At 49.8% G+C, this 15,756-nt stretch overlaps 1 long non-coding RNA gene across 2 annotated transcripts; it reads left to right on the top strand.

Annotated features, from left to right (window-relative positions):
• The first annotated feature begins 325 nt into the window (after positions 1 to 325).
• LOC115941735 (uncharacterized) lies at positions 326 to 14,947 on the top strand. Of its 2 annotated transcripts, XR_004076462.2 has the most exons (4): positions 326 to 821; positions 2,613 to 2,738; positions 11,542 to 11,733; positions 13,980 to 14,947. It is a non-coding gene; the product is annotated as an uncharacterized LOC115941735 (long non-coding RNA). The 2 variants fall into 2 exon arrangements; XR_014148403.1 differs by lacking the exons at positions 326 to 821; positions 2,613 to 2,738 and adding an exon at positions 2,745 to 3,612.
• The last annotated feature ends 809 nt before the right edge of the window (positions 14,948 to 15,756 follow it).

Genomic DNA, 15,756 nt, shown 5'->3' with positions numbered 1-15,756 from the left:
GCCTCCTCTGCATCTTGAGGTGTTGACATTCCCCACATGCCCCATGCAGAGCCCCCAGCCCTCCACTCCCACTGTTACCGTGTTTCCCCAAACTGAGGGCCTTCGGGGATCATTTCATGCAACTTTGCCACGATCTACTCAACATTTTCCTTTAAAGCAACTCACGCCCTTTCACTTAAACTTGCCCTACCTTCTTTAGCTGTGTCATAAACCATCATTGCTGTGAAGTCCCTAGTTTGATAGGCTTGTCGTTTTTCTCTATTTCATATTAAAATAAATCATTAACTATTAAAGATTTTTGAAAATATGTGAATAACCTAAAATTATTTCATGTACTGCATTTTTTATATGTTCTTGGGAATATGGGTGTAAGGGTGTGTGAGCATGTATGTGTGCATCTGAAGGTGTGTGTGAGTACGTGTGCATGTGTGAGCATGTGCATGACTATGTGTGTGAGGGTGTGGTAGGTGAGTGTAGGTGTGTGGGGGTGTATGTGTGAGTGTGCATGAATATGCAGGTGCATATCTGAATGTGCTGATGTTTTCCTGAGTGTGCCTGGAGGTGTAGGGCTGTGGGGGTTAGGTGGGATGAGTTGGAGGAAGACTAGACAATCCACATAATGACGAGTCCTGGTGGGGGGTGACCACCTCCCCCTGCCCCCCAGCAATGAGCCCCACTCACCAGGAGCCATGCAGGGCAGAAAAAAGGCATGTGGCCAGCAGCCCCTCCAGTCACTTCCCTGCTTGTTATCCACAGGCCCTTGGAGGAGGAGGGAAGAGTGTCCTTGGCCAAGGGAGCACCTGGTTACAGCCAGCATCCTGGTAACCATCACCAGGGACTGAGTACTTCTGGGAACAGCAGGAGCCAGCAGGCGGGGGCAGATTCTCTGTTGCTAAATTTATAGGTCTGGATTTAGCTCAGGACCTTGAGACAAGGGACTAAGCTCCCAAGGTTTCAATATGTTCATCCCCCTGCCAACCTTGTGCAAGGGATATCTTTCAGGAGTTCAGAGAGGTTAGGTAAATTGCCTAAGGTCACACAGCTAGGATATTCAGAACCAGAGCAGGACCCAAGTCTTCTGGCTCTAAGGTCAAGGGTTTTTCCACTATGGTGCAGGTCCACTCCCTGGACATGAGAGGCAAGAACGCCAAGTGTCTCCTGATTTCACTGTGGCTGTTTTCATATGGGTCAGCCCCCGTGGTCTTGGCTAAGCAGTTCTTTGGCACATTTCCATCCGGGTACAGAAAACCCATGCGGGGGATGATACTCCACACAGCTCTCTGCACACCAGGGCAGTGACCAAACAGATCTAACTTAGCTTGAGGGGCTGGGGCAGGTCCTGGTTGAGGGTGAGGGTCTCCAGGGAAGGGCAGGGGCAGCCAGAGCACTGGGGACACTTAAAGCGGGGGCAAGCTCAGGACTGGGACTAATTACCAAGCAGAATGGAAGCACGTCAATACTCAAATAATTCTGGCACATTCTGGCTGCATGTCAGCCTTATGCAAAAGGATTTCTGTACTTTGACTCTTCTTAGAGGTAGAAGATAAGGCGGTTCCTCTTTCCCTTCCTCCGTCCTCCACTCCCTTGCATTATAGACTGAGCCCTTTAGTGCTAGGGAGCACAATGCTAGAAACAAAAGATACTAAAATTTGGATCTCTGCCTATGCCCCAGGAGCTCCTGTTCTCCTTTTCTAAGAGATATGCTCTCAGAAAGCCAGCCCCAATCCTAGGTTGTAGAGGTGTGTCATGTGTCACCATCCCAGGTTTTCCAGGACAGACATGCTAGGTAAACAGGCCCCTCAGACTGGCTCTAGAACTCAGTCCTCCACTGTCTCCTTCAGAGTCCCGAGCAGCAAACATATCCATGAACAAGTCAGGCTTCACACTGAAGAGGGTTGAGTAAATCCTGCAGCAAGCATGATCATGGCCAACTCAGAGTGGATGGTTATTCCGAAGGCCCTAGACTTCTGCTTAGGCACCTGCCATACTCTTGCTTAGTGGTTCTCAAACTTTAGTGAACACAGAATCGCTCTAGGGAGTTAATAGTTAGAAATTTACGTTCCTGTGCAATGGAGAGAAACGACATACTTACCAAACCAGAGATTTTTTACAGTGGAAATTCAGGTTAAGAATTCATGTTGCAGTCCTGAGTCCATATTCCACGGGGACTGCAGGCTGGGTTTCTATGTTGCAGTCTTGATGCAGAATCCCGTCTTCTGAGACCTCAGCCTTTGCTCTTAAGGCCTTCAACTGATTGGATGAGACCCACCCACCTCATGGAAGGCTGTCTGCTCTACTTAAAGCCCACTGATGGTTAATCACATCTAAAAAAATACCTTCACAGCAACATCTAGGCTGGCATTTGACCAAATAGCTGGGTACCACAGCCTAGTCAAGTTGACATGTAAAATTAATCATCACATTTTCCTTGACCCCTAGGGAAGATGAGTACACCCTTCCCTCCGCACTCCATACTTACATGCTATTCTCGAACTAGGTACCTCTCCTTCATAGAACTACCATACTATCTAATACTATGGGCTTGGCTTTGCTGTTCTCCAGATTTTCCACTCTGTGCCCAAGGTGTGAATTTGTGTTGTTTATTTTCTCAGGACTCTGGGTGTTTATTCACTGAAGATTGAGGTTTTTCCTCAATTTTGATCAATTCCCAGCCATCATGTCTTCAAATATTGCTCCCTTCCCATACACTCTTCAATCTCCTGGATATGCCGGCTAAGGTGGGCTAGATCTTGTCATTTCTTTCTCTATATCTCTTAGCCATGGTTGCTCTCATATTTTTCTTCTCTTCATTTTCTCACTGTGTACTAGCAGAGTGATTTTTTTCCCAGAGGTATAACCCAACTTGCTAACTGTCTTATTCTGATGTTTCACCAATTAATTTTAATCAATAATTTATTAAAACTGTATTTTTCATTTCTAGAACTTCTCTTTGGCTTGTTTTCCATCAATTTTTTTTCATATTATCCTGTTCTCTATTATTATTTCTTTTCTTTCTTTTTTTTTAAGATTTCATTTTTAAGTAATCTCTATGTCCAATGTGAGACTTGAACCCACAAACCCGAGATCAAGAGTTGTAAGCTCCACTGACTGAGCCAGCCAGGTGTCCCTTCTTTTAAAAAATTCTTTATAATCACTTAAAATGTTTATTTTGCTTTTAGATTTGTCTATTACTTCTATTTCTGAGAGGGTGAATTCTTCCAAATTTTTTGTCTTGTTTTGTTTTTGTATTTACTGATGATCTCTTATCGATAGTTTCTTTTCCTGTGTGGTTTGTAATTTTGATTGGGAACTCATCTTCATTGGCAGTTGTTTTTGCTCTGGGATGTTTGTGAGCCCTACATTGTGAAAATGTTCTTACAGAGTACGTTGGGGTTTGCTTCAGTCAGGGCGTTAAGTTCTGAACTAATTTTTATGTTAACTTTTGGCACAAGAGTCCTGGGACCGGTGGCACACTGAGGGATAGGGATGCAGTGGGAGCAGTCCACCTCTGTCTTCCATGTGGGTCAGGCCCGGACCTTCCATCTTTCATAGGAACTTTTCTCCCACCCAAGCCCAGGATGCTGAGGAAGTGTTGCTCCTTCTGCAGGCCAGGTTGGTAGAATTTTCCCAGCCCCCTCCTTCCCTGACTAGGGTTCTTTTTAAGGCTCCAAGCCTTAAAAGGATAAGTTCAGGGGGATGAATTCCAGCTCCCCTGCCTCAGACAGCCTGGGGCTACCTCCTGTCTCTAAAAGGGCCTTAGAACTCCAGGCTCCAGGCCATAGAGCCTTTGTCTAGTCAAAACCCCATGAATCATAGGCTGAGCTCCCATTCCTTACTCTGGGTTTGAGTTCATGCACTATCTCTGGAATCTGAGGATTTTCTTTTCTTTCTTTTGAGCTCAGCTGTGTTGTCTCATGCTCTATGCAGCAGATGGTAGCAAGGGAAAGGCAACCTGAAATAGCTCAATCTGACATGTTGCCAAAAAGATTCTGATACATTGATCTGTGTATTGTCCAAGTAATATGAGTCTCCCTCACTAGACTGTAAACCCCATGAGGCAGGGACTGTGTTGGCTTTCGCCCCCAAAAAGAGCTGAGCATATGGTGAGAGCTCAATAAATATTTTTGAATGAATGAATGAAGAAATTCTCTCTGGGGACATTAGTATCTAATTCATAGGACTGTTGGCAGAACTTAGCAAGAAAAGATATGTCAGATGCTTGGTATATGGTAGGAGCACAGAGACGGCATCTATTATAGTAACCATGTCTATTAAGGCAGAGGCTCTACCATGATGGTTTCCCTATAATTCAGCTCCCACCCCTCAGCTCAGACATTAGTTCTGGCCTAGCAGGGTAGACAAGTTCTGGGGGTCTGGCCTCCTGATCCTTCCTCAGAGGACAAAAATCAGCCCTTCCCGCCAGAACAGCATCTTAGTTTTAACCTGAGCCCCAACACCTGGATATGAATTGGCAAAACCACCACATTCTGATTGATCCTGTCCTGTCTAGGGGTCCCTGACCATGCCATTACCAGTGATCCCTCCTATGGCCAGGATTTTTCTCTAGAAATCTTCATTTTTGAGAGGTTTGTGGAGGAAAAATGCGTGTAAGAGGTAATCATTGATCTATTTTTGCATCTTAATTAATCAAGGGCATTTAACTGCCAGGGCTTCCAATCAGTATGAGGTAAGATAATTTTAGCCGAAAGCAAGGAAACAACATTTCAATCAGGCTGTGCAGCTTTTCCCAGGTGAATGCGTGGGGGACCCTCTCCCCATTCCTAACCCAGGGATTTGAAGACTCCAAATGAGAAAGTCCTGTCCCCGTGGGGGGGACCCCCTAGTAAGAGCAGTGCCTTACAGATCAGACCTAAGGAGGACACAAAGAACCTTCTTACATGGGACCCAGGGTCAGCCTTATAAGCATTACAATAATCCCAAGAAACCAGTTGGCAATGGTGTGAGGCAAGAGTGGGACTGACGAGGCTTACAGTTGGATTCATGCAGCTTCAAGGGGAAAAATTTTAAATGTATGTGTGTGGGGAGGGTAGGTAACATTTCTTGGGCATGTTGGAAGATATACTTAACCAATGAGGGGAACTTTGAGCTATGGCTATAAATAATAATACATATTAAATTCCCATTACGTATCAGGCACCCTATTTAACTTGATGCTATTCCTCAAAACCCACCTGTGAGGTTGATACTGCCCTCCCGTTTTATAAACGAGGAAGTTGAGTCAGAGAAGTCTTAAGGAACTTGCCCAAGGTTATATGGCTAGTAGGTCAAGAGCCACTCATCTGATCCTCAAACCAGCCTCCAGCCACTGGAGTACTCTCTCTCGTGTGCATGAGAAATGAGCATCAAGCACTGGGTCTCGGTTTCTGCTGCCGGTTGGAATCTCCTGGGGAGCTTCACAAAGTACTGATGCCTGGCTCCTACTGCTACAGATTTTTATTTAATGGAGCATCAGGATTTTTCCGAGGTCCCCGGGGGGTTCTAACATGCAGCCGAGCCTGAGCACCACTGGCTTTGTGGATACCAAGCCCACCACCTGACCACCCCCAGGATTAAGAAAAAGCCCAGAGAAGCCCAAGGCAGCAGCCCAAGCTCAAAGTCCAAGGTCTGTATCGGGGGCTGGCCCAGAGCCCACCGGGGAACTAGGCACCACTAATGGGAACATGATGTCAGCGACGGCGATGGGACAGTACTTTGATGGTAGTGGATAGAGCTGTACGGTGCTCTGCCGCTCTCTCTCCCAGCGGCGTCGCTCACAGCGATGCCTGGAGGTAGGTGCGACAGTGTGTTTCTCCAGTTTGTAACTGAGGACACTGAGGCACAGACAGGTTAAGTGCAGGGTCACTCAGCTAGGCTGGGTTGGACAGTCGACCCCTGGCTTCTCTACGCTGCCTCTCCAATCCAAGGCCACCTCCAATTTTGCAGACCCTGGGCCCCCTCGGAAGTCTTGTGCCACCGACAGCCCCCAGTGCCTGATTGGCTGGGTGTCTGCTCTGCCCCGGAGAGGTGGGTGGACAATAAAGGTGGGGAAGGGGGAGTCCTGTCCCCCACCCCTGATGGGTCTCACAGTCTGGTAGGGGAGGGAAGGCCAGAGTATCCGGGGCTCTTAGAGCAGGCAGAGCGAGCCAGGACCTTGGGTGATGGGGGACACCTGGACACAGAGGACTTGAGGGCGTTGGGGCTCCTCCTGACTCCCCAGCTGATGGAGGGATCCTAACCCCTGGGCAGCAAGCTTCCAAGACCCCTCCGACCCTCAGGGTCAAATGTCAGAGGCTGGCTCCCTGGGCTCTCTTTCTGCCCCCACATAGCGTCGGGACAGAGACAGAAGAGCAGTCAAGACACACGGGGCTCAGGGCCAGAACCTTCACCTCTGTGGACCCTGCTTCCCCTCCCATAACAGGCCCTCCCGGCAGGTTCGGGGTGGCGCGAGCAGCCGGGGCCAGCCGGCAGATAGTGCTGGAGCCAGCCTGGCACTGGTCGGCACCCCTCGCCCCCAGCCATTTCCTCCCCTCACCCTGCGCATCATCACCAGCGCCCAGCGTGGCTGTCGAGCCACTTCCCAAGCTCTGACCGTCCACGGTGAGTGGCAAGTCTGAGAGGGACCATGGCTCTCTGCATTTCCCCAGCAACCAGCAAGCGCCTGGCACCGGGCTTCCTCAGCAGCGCTCGCCACGCTGAATTGTTCACGGCTGGCGGCGCAGCTCGGTGACTCAGACTGTCCGGAGAGATGCCCACGTACCCGGGGCCTTCGTACCAGTCAGCGCCTATTAGCCAGCCCGGAAAGCCAGTGGCTCTCGGGCCGGCTGTGTGGGAGAGTCCGTGGGGGGCGCAGTGGGGGGCGCAGGGGGGGGGGGCGCAGAGGGCGTTCGGGTCCTGAGGCCCAGGGCGCCCCAGACCAACCAAATCAAGGCAGCCGTGTCGCTTACACAGTCCCTGCCGGTGTTACCTGAGGGTCTTTGTGTTAGCTTTTTGTGTGTGTGTGTGTGTGTGTGTTAGCTTTACCATACAGCTTCCAGGCATAGCCCCCAAACCAGATCAGTGTATCCTTTGACCCAGCCCTGAGGGATTTCTTTTTTCTTATTTTCTCATGATTTTATTTGCACAGTAAGGTGGAGGAACTTCTGAAGGACACCAGGGTGAAGAAGAAGCAGGCCCGGCCCGCGGGGGTACCTGGCATGGTGTAGAGGTGGAGGGGGTGAGGCCCTGGAGGGATGAGGAGGCACCTCCGCTGAGGGAGGGCCCAGGCAGGGCAGGAGGGTGGGGGCTGGGGGACTTCTTGCAGGAGGTAGGGCCACATTCCTCTCGTCCCTTAAGAATGAATTTCTGGAGCACCTGAGTGGCTCAGTTGGTTGAGTGTCCAACAGTTGATCTCAGCTCAGATCTTGATCTCAGGGTTGTGAGTTCAAGCCCCATGTTGGGTCCCATGCTGGGTGTGGAGAGTAAAAAAAAAAAAAAAAAAATTTCCTTTTTTTTTTTAAGATTTTATTTATTTGTGAGAGAGAGTGCACGAGAGAGAGCTAGAGAGAGCATGAGCAAGAAGCCCGATGCAGGGCTCCATCCCAGGACCCTGGGACCACGACCTGAGCCAAAGGCAGATGCTTAACTGATTAAGCCACCCAGGTGCCCCAAAAGAATGAATTTCTAAGGGTAGAATTTCCAGGGTGGTAAACAGAGAGGCAAGAGGAGCTTTTACTAATTTACTCATCCATCCATCCATCCATCCATCCACCCATCCATCCATTTATTTACTTCCTCTAATGTACTCCAGGGGCTAATCAGCTCGCCCTGGGGCAGCCTCCAAGGTCGGTTTCTCTAACCTCCCAGCCTGGGCTGAAAGGACCAGTGCAGGAACTCACACCAACCCCCAGGGAAGCTGGACGCAGGACAGAGAAGGTGTGGGGGTGGCTTTCAGTCCCAGGAGAGCTCTGGGAGCTCCTGCACCTAGGCCACAGATCTGACCCAACCGTTCCCGGGGCCTTCGGAGCCTCAGGACCGGGAATGAAAGAGACCAGGGTCTAAATGGCCCCCAGGGCTGGCTGAGGGATCCCTGGGAGGCTGACCCCGGGGGCGGCAGCCATGGATCAGGTGACCACGGGACCATCCTGGGAACGGGCCCCTGCTTCTACTCCAGAAGCAGCTCTGAGGCAGACATGTGGTCTCTTAGGTGCATTAGCCTGAGCCGAGGCACCTTTCTCACAGTATGTGTCAAGTGGCTAAGGCAAGACATGTTCATTCATTCATTCAACCCTTGCTATGGGCCAGGCACTGTGCTTGGCTCTGCAAGTTAGCCGTGAACAACACCAATAAGGCCCTGCTCTGGTGGGGTTTACAGACAAGAAGGGGAACAGACAACAAAACCATTATAAGCACATCAGTGCAGAACCTAATCAAGTCAGTGGTGTCAGGAAGAAAGATGAAGCGAGATAAGGGGAGAGACAGCGTGGTTGGGGTGGAAAGGTAAGCTCTTTCTGCTCCTGCGCCAGGGAAGCCTCTGAAGAGAAGACACTGAACAGAGGCCTGAGGGAAAGGAGTGGGACCAGCAGATTTGAGGGAGGGAGCTGCAGGTATGGAGGTCCCGTGGCCAGAAGGAACTTGAGGAACTTGAGGTGTGACAAGGAGGTCAGCACGGCTCCCACGTTGGGAAGGAGAGTGTGGCAGCAAATGGGGGTGCAGAGGTAGGGAGGCCCGCATCTCTGTGGCCCACGGAGCCCCGCTTTTTCTGTGTGTCTGACAGGAGGCCACAGGTTGGCTTGGGAGGTGCGAGGAGCACGGGATTTGAAAGCTGCCGACTATTGGGAAAGTTGACGGGAGGATTCGATGCTGGGACGGAGGCAGGTGTTAGGAAGGAAGAGGCAAGGCTGGTTCCTAGTTTGCCTCCTGAGTTTCCAAGTCGACAGTGCTGGTGAGGGGAAGTTAAGAATTCTGCTCGGGACACGTGGCACTTGAGGTTCCCGTTGACCACCCCCGGGGAGATACTGGCGTGCGGCTGGAGATGGGAGGCCGTGAGTCCGGATCTGGGGTGGGGTCAGGCATGGCTTGCAGGTGGAGCTGACAGCTATTGGAGAGATGGGGTCCCTGGAGAAACTTAGAAGGGAGGAGCAGGGAAGAGAGCACCCAGCCCCGGGCCTTTACCACGGAGGTCCGCAAGAGGAGGCTGAACCAGCCCGAGAGACCGAACAAGAGGAGTGAGAGAGGACAGATGAAGCCAAGCGGGTGAGGCGTGCTGACCAAGTGAAAGCACACCGGCAGAGAAGGGGCAGGCTGACCTGTGCCCAAAGCTGCTCATGGGGAGAATGTTTTAGACCGGCACGTTGGAGGCCATGGGTGACCTGGACGAGAGAGCCTCAGCGGGCTGGTGGGGACTGAGGCCTCAGGAGACTGAGCGCAGGCACACATGGGACAGAGGGAGACCCGGATGCAAGGGCAGACAGATCTCCTTGAGGGCGTTTGCTACACAAGGGAACAGGGAAATGGAGCCGTAGACTAGCCAGTCGGACGTGCAGGGAGAAGGAGAAGGCGGGGGTCACCGATGACCTTGCTGAGAGCTTTCAGAGCTGCAGAAGTAGCCCGGGGACTGCTGTGTTAGTCGGGAGGCTGGCATGTCGTCTTGGAGATTGGAAGGAAAGAGGTAAAGAAGGGTAAATATGCAGATGACTCTGAAGGGGACGGAGGGCCTCTGCCAAGGCTCTTTCTCTCTGGCCTGAAATTTCACCTTGACTGTTTGTGGAAGCCTGACTTTTAGCAACCAAAGAGAAAGATGCTACCTTAAGCAGCACCCCCTTATTACCAGCCAAGAGCAGAGCTGAGATGGAGGCTAGTGGAGGAAGGCCCCCAAATAAAGGGGGAGCTTCAGTTAGAGCCCTTTTGCCCACGGCTGCAGAGGCCTGGGTGGGTCATGAGAGCTGGCCTGGCTGGGGCCGCACCCCGGAGAGGACACCAGCAAACAGCCAGCCTCCCAGCCCAGGATTTTGCTTACTACTGGATGAAGCATTGACTTAAGAACCCATCAGCTCTGGCTGGGGGCCTGGTGACACAGAGTGGCTAATAGACCCCTGGCAGGGAGAGGCCCTTCCTGCTGTCTCGCCATTCCCAGAGGGCTTCCTCCACCCACACCAGTGAAATGATGAGGATGGACTTCTGCCTCTAGAAAAAGGATGTACCAGTTAGGATGCCTTCAGTCACTGTAACAGTAATGCTCCATACTCAAAGTATGGTCCCTGAACCAGCAGTATCCACATCAACTGGGAACTTGCTAAAAATACAGAAGCTCAGACCTACCAAATCAGTCTTAGTTTAATGAATTCCCAGGTGATTTGTAAGCACGTAAACACTGGCTTATGCTATTGGGTCTCAAATTTGCTACACCTTTGCATCACCAGATTTTTTAAAGTCCTGATGCCTGAGTACCACCCTACCTTCCGCAGTACTCCCAGAAATGCTGATTTTTACTGGTACGGGCTGTGGCTTGGGCATGAGGAATCTTAAAAGCTTCCCAGGTTATTCTTTTTTTTTTTTTTTAAACAAAATTTTTTTCTTAAAGATTTTATTTATTTATTTGACATTGAGAGAGGACACAAGCAGGGGGAGTGGCAGGCAGAGGGAGAGGGAGAAGCAGGCTCCCTGCTGAGCAGGGAGTCAGATGTGGGACTCGATCCCGGGACCCTGGGATCATGACCTGAGCTGAAGGCAGTTGCTTAACCAACTGAGCCACTCAGGCGCCCTTCCTAGGTGCTTCTAACATGCTAACTTAACCACAAACTTTGAGAACCACTAACTTAAACTGTAAAGAAATTTATTTTGGGAGTTAGATTCCAGGGTACCTCCAGGGTAGGTTCAGCAACCCCCCGTGATGTAATTGAGGACAAACCATTATTAGAGGTTTTTTTTGATCCTTAGGCTGGTCACCTCATGGTAGCAAGATGACTGCCATAGCTCCTGGAATCATTCACCCACATGACAGGGATCAAAGTTGGGAATGAGGTGCAGGGCCAATGCGATGAGTTTGTTTTTTGACTTCTCTCCTTTTGTCAAGCGGGGAAAGAACGTTCTTAGATCCTTGCAACAGATGTCCCCTTGGTTCTCATTGGGCAAAGATGGGTCACCCTTAGCTGCTGGGGAGACTGGGAAAGTGAATTTTGGGGTTTTTCACTGTCCATAGCGGGAAGCAGAAAATGGAGAAGAGGGCTGGAAAGGCTCCCAGGCAGGCAGTTATCGGTGTCCACCAGAAAAGGCACATCTGAAATACAAATGCACAAGCTTAACGCGTGACGTAACCAAGTCATTAGTTAACTCCCCGCCCCTAAGCAAGAAGCTGCTCCCTGACTCCCCCACCTGGGAATGTTCTCGGAAACTTCTGGAGACCCCACCCACTTGGCCCAGTTGATGTTTTGGTGGAAAGTCTTAATATTTCCATTGTCTGACTTGAGAGTGTTGAAATTATTCATCTTAATTAAGTGTTGCCTAGGTGTTATTTTTACAGAGACTCTCACCCATTGAATTTTCTTTACCTCTTCTTTGTTTTAGAAGCCAAGAAGGAAAACGTGTTAGTGGGAGGGTGACTTTCCCGCCTGCAGTATCTGCATCTGAAAGATTGCTGGAAGAAATGACAGTCAGGTTGGCCCCAGGCTGGCCTGACTTCCCACTCAGCCAGGTTTTTAGAGTCTTGAAAGCCAGCAAGAGCTCTTTCTTTGCAGAAGTAGCTGCCAGTGTTCCAAGGTAAGTCAAATAACATCCCTTACTTAAGTAGACCAGGTGCTGGTTTCACAAGTGGACATTTATCCTCTGGACTAAAATGTGCATTCCTAATGTGTGCCAGGAGGTTGTGTGAGGAGAGGGAGCAAGTTTAGACAGGTGACCATGGGCAGCCTCTCAGAGGTGGTGGCATTTGAGCTGAGACCTGAATGGACATCCAACCATAAGCAAATCTGGGGAAACTGAGTTCCAGAGGAAACAAGGGAAAAGTCTCATGTGGGAATGAATTTGGCCATCTCTAGGAAAGACGGGAGCCTGGGAGGTCTTTTCCTGGGATAAATTCCCACAATGGGGTGACAGGACCAAAGGTTATAGATTTTTTTTTAAAGATTTTATTTATTTATTTGAGAGAAAGAGAGACAAAGAGCAGGGAGCCGGGCAGAGGGAAAGGGAGAGGGAGAATCTTAAGCGGGTTCCACGCCCAGCACAGAGCCCCATGCAGCACTCGATCTCACAACCCTGAGGCCATGACCCAAGCCAAAACCAAGAGTTGGACGCTCAACTGACTGAGCCACCCAGGTTCCCCAGTTATGGACTTTTTTGTATGACTTTTGACACACACACATGCATATATATGGCTGGCTTGTTTTCCAAAATGAACATATATAGGATCATGTGTCCAATTGCTAACAGTTGTTATTCCTGGGGTGTGGGATTCAGAGGTTGACATGATGAGAGGGGCTTTAAATTTTCCATCTTCTGGGATTCCTGGGTGGCTCAGTCGGTTAAAGCGGCTGCCTTTGGCTCAGGTCATGATCCCAAGGTCCTGGGATCGAGCCCCACATCGGGCTGTCTGCTCAGCAGGGAGCCTACTTCTCCTCCTGCCTGTCTCTCTCTCATTCCCTCTCTCTGACAGATAAATAAAATCTTTAAAAAAATAAAAAAATAAAGTTTCCATCTTCTGCATGATTTGAATTTTGGCTATATATTTTGGTATATATCATTTGTAAAACTTAAAGTGACCTAATGTTTTAGAACATTGGTAATAAGCAGGGTTGTAGATATAGTGTTCTATTATTCTAAATATCATATATGCATTATATGAATCCCATTATTAGTATGAAATATTTCGTACTAAAAACCTGATTTTTATAAAGTATATTAATTTATACACCACCAGGTAGCTCTAAATGTGACAGTTTCACTACATACACACGAAGATTGATGATTATTCCTTTTTAACATTTTTGCTTCTTTATTCGGGTTTAGGCTCTGATTTGCTCTGATAAGCTACTTAATACTCCGTAGGTTTCAGTTTTTTTGTCAAATGGGAAGAAAGATCTGACTAACCTCTCAATTCCCTAACAGAATTGTTCAGGAAGTTAAATAAAATAGTAAATGGAAGGCACTCTGTAAATTTTTATTTTATTTTTATTTTTTTAAAGATTTATTTATCTATTTGAGGGGGAGGGCAGAAGGAGAGGGAAAGAGAGAGAATCTTTTTTCTTTTTAAGATTTATTTATTTGAGAGAGAGAGAACATGAGTCGGGGGGAGGGGCAGAGGGACAAGCAGACTCCCCATTGAGCAGGGAGCCCGATGTGGGGTTTGATCCCAGGACCCTGAGATCATGACCTGAACAGAAATCAAGAGTCTGATGCCCAACTGACCGAGCCACCCAAGCATCCCTCTGTAGATTTTTAAATGCAATAGAATAGAATGGAGGAGGAAAGAGAATTAGGAAGGAATTTCCATCAGGAATGAACTCCCCCTTTAATCACATCTCACCAAAGCCAGCAGCTTCTCAGAGCAGCCTTCCTGGACTCTCCCATTCATCCTGATCTCTCCATTCTCTTAATTCTGTCTCCAACGTTCTTAACCCTAAGGCTACACGATATGACCCTTTGATGGTTTTGTCTGCGTTGACGATGACCTCCCCTGGTGAAGGCACCATGTCCTGATGGTGGGATCTGAGGCATTAGTGAGTAGGTAGAGACAAGCTAATTTGAGGGGAAAGGGTGGTCTTTCACAGAGAGTTGTACATGTTGGGAAGAGCTTCAAATTAGGCTGTGGAAGAACTAAGTTCTAGTTGGAGTATTTCAGTGACGAGCTCTGAGCATGTCAAGTCTTTTCACCTCCCCGGTGTCAGTTTTCTTGAGCTGTGGGGCAGTTTACACCTTCGTTCTGCCATTTACTCCCTGCGAGTCATTAAATGTCCCTGTGGTCAACGTGCCCTATGTTCACCACTATCTGGACCTCCTCCCCTTCGCAGGGCCTGGAAGACTCAGCCCTCCTGCCATTGGCTGGGGCCGTGGGACTAGTTCTGGCAAATGGAATGGGGTCCAGGCGAGCGAACACCGCATGCCTGCTTCTCCGGGCTCTCTCCTGCCCTGCCACGGCGATTGTGGAGGAGGCCTGGCGTGGACCCGGTGTCCTGAAAGGTGAAAGCAGCCGGGATCGCTGAGCCACGGCACAAAGGCTGCTGTGTGGTGGGAAGTGCACTCTAACTGCATAAAACGGCTGAGATTCTTGGGACCGTCTGTTACTACAGCACAGCCTAGCCGAGCCTAACGCACGCACAGACTGAGCCTCAGTTTCCCCTCCTCTGGGGGGAATGACACCTAGTTTACGTGGTTGCGGTGAAGACTGAGAGGATGGGTGTCAGATTCTGAGCTCAATGTCGGGTCATGGGAGGAGTTCCCTAAATGTTCGCTTCTTGCGCTCCCCTAGCAAGGTGCTCATTCTTGGCAAAGGCAGGCAAGGCCACCTGACCAGACCTTCCCGTGGACCTCTGGGGCATAACAGTGAGGTCAGTAGCTCCTCATGGAAGGAGGCACACAATCTTTATTAAGCAGCAGCTCTTCTGAACTCTGTCTCTCCATACTTCCCGGTCCCTTCCATGTACATCCTGGGGCAGTAGTTTGGGCTTGTTGAGCAACATGGGACTGACGGCTTCTGACATCCACCTTCCACTAGCAGCAAGCCGTGGCAGCTGCATGTTCTCCCCCCACCAGCACCAGCTGCCTCTGTTTTGCTGGGAGGGGACCGCGTGGGTGGGGGCGGGGGTGGGGGTGAGCCTTCCTCATTTACCGTGAACTGTCCCCTTGGTGCCATGAAACAGGGAAGACAGATTTGGGAATATGGGCATCCGGTAGGGCCTCTGCGCCTCACTTCGCCTATGTCTTGACTCTAATAACAACAGAATAAAAATAAATAAATAAAGTGAAAACAAACCTCTGAGCTGCAAATGCCCTTTTTTTTTTTTTAAAGAGGAAAGTTTAATGAACCGGTGGTGCAAGGAGCAGAACATGAGCCGAGAGTTTGATGGGGAGAAACCAAGCCCCCACGGGAAAGCCCCCTTGCCTTGTGAATGATGGCCGGGTCTGTCGGGACGCGGCTCTGTGTCATGACTCCTGCAACCAGGCGGACACTTCCAGGCGCCTCAGGACGGCAATTTCTTGAATCCCACAGTGAGGGACAAAGTTGGTTAAAGCATTCTTAGGAATTTAAATCAGCGCAATGGCAGGATTTTCCAGAGCCAGTGACTCAGGATTGCTCACCTGGACACCTTCCCCACCGAAATCCAACCTCCCCGCCGGCCCACATCTAGTTATGGAGGAGAGGATGGGAGCAACTTGGAAATGCTTTTAGCTGAAACTTGAAAGACTCAAAAGAAAGCCAAGTCCATTCTCAAAGTCTGGGCCTGGCTGTGGGAGGGCCTGGTCCTACTTCAGCCACTCTCCCGACCCACAGGAGCTGGGGCCAGACAAGTAATGAGCTATCCTAGAGAGTTCAGAAAGATGGATTCCACTGCCTGTGCTCCATCTTATGAGAAACAGATGACTCCTTGCTCTGAAATGGCGAGTGCCTCCAGGAATCCATCCTCGTCCCTTCTTTGTTCCAAAGCAAACACTTGCCTTGGCTTCTGTTCTCACACCCAGACATGCTCTGTGGGAATGGAGGTCCTGAGCCAAGGACCTGAGACCTGAATTTGAATGGGACTCAACAAGCCTATCCATGAGCTGTGACCACAGAGTAGTGGGACTGCC

The sequence above is a fragment of the Leptonychotes weddellii genome, chromosome 9 (assembly GCF_054177405.1).
Source record: "Leptonychotes weddellii isolate Sample4059 chromosome 9, ASM5417740v2, whole genome shotgun sequence".
Classification (NCBI taxonomy): Eukaryota; Metazoa; Chordata; class Mammalia; order Carnivora; family Phocidae; genus Leptonychotes; species Leptonychotes weddellii.
This window is presented reverse-complemented; position numbering and strand designations above follow the sequence as displayed.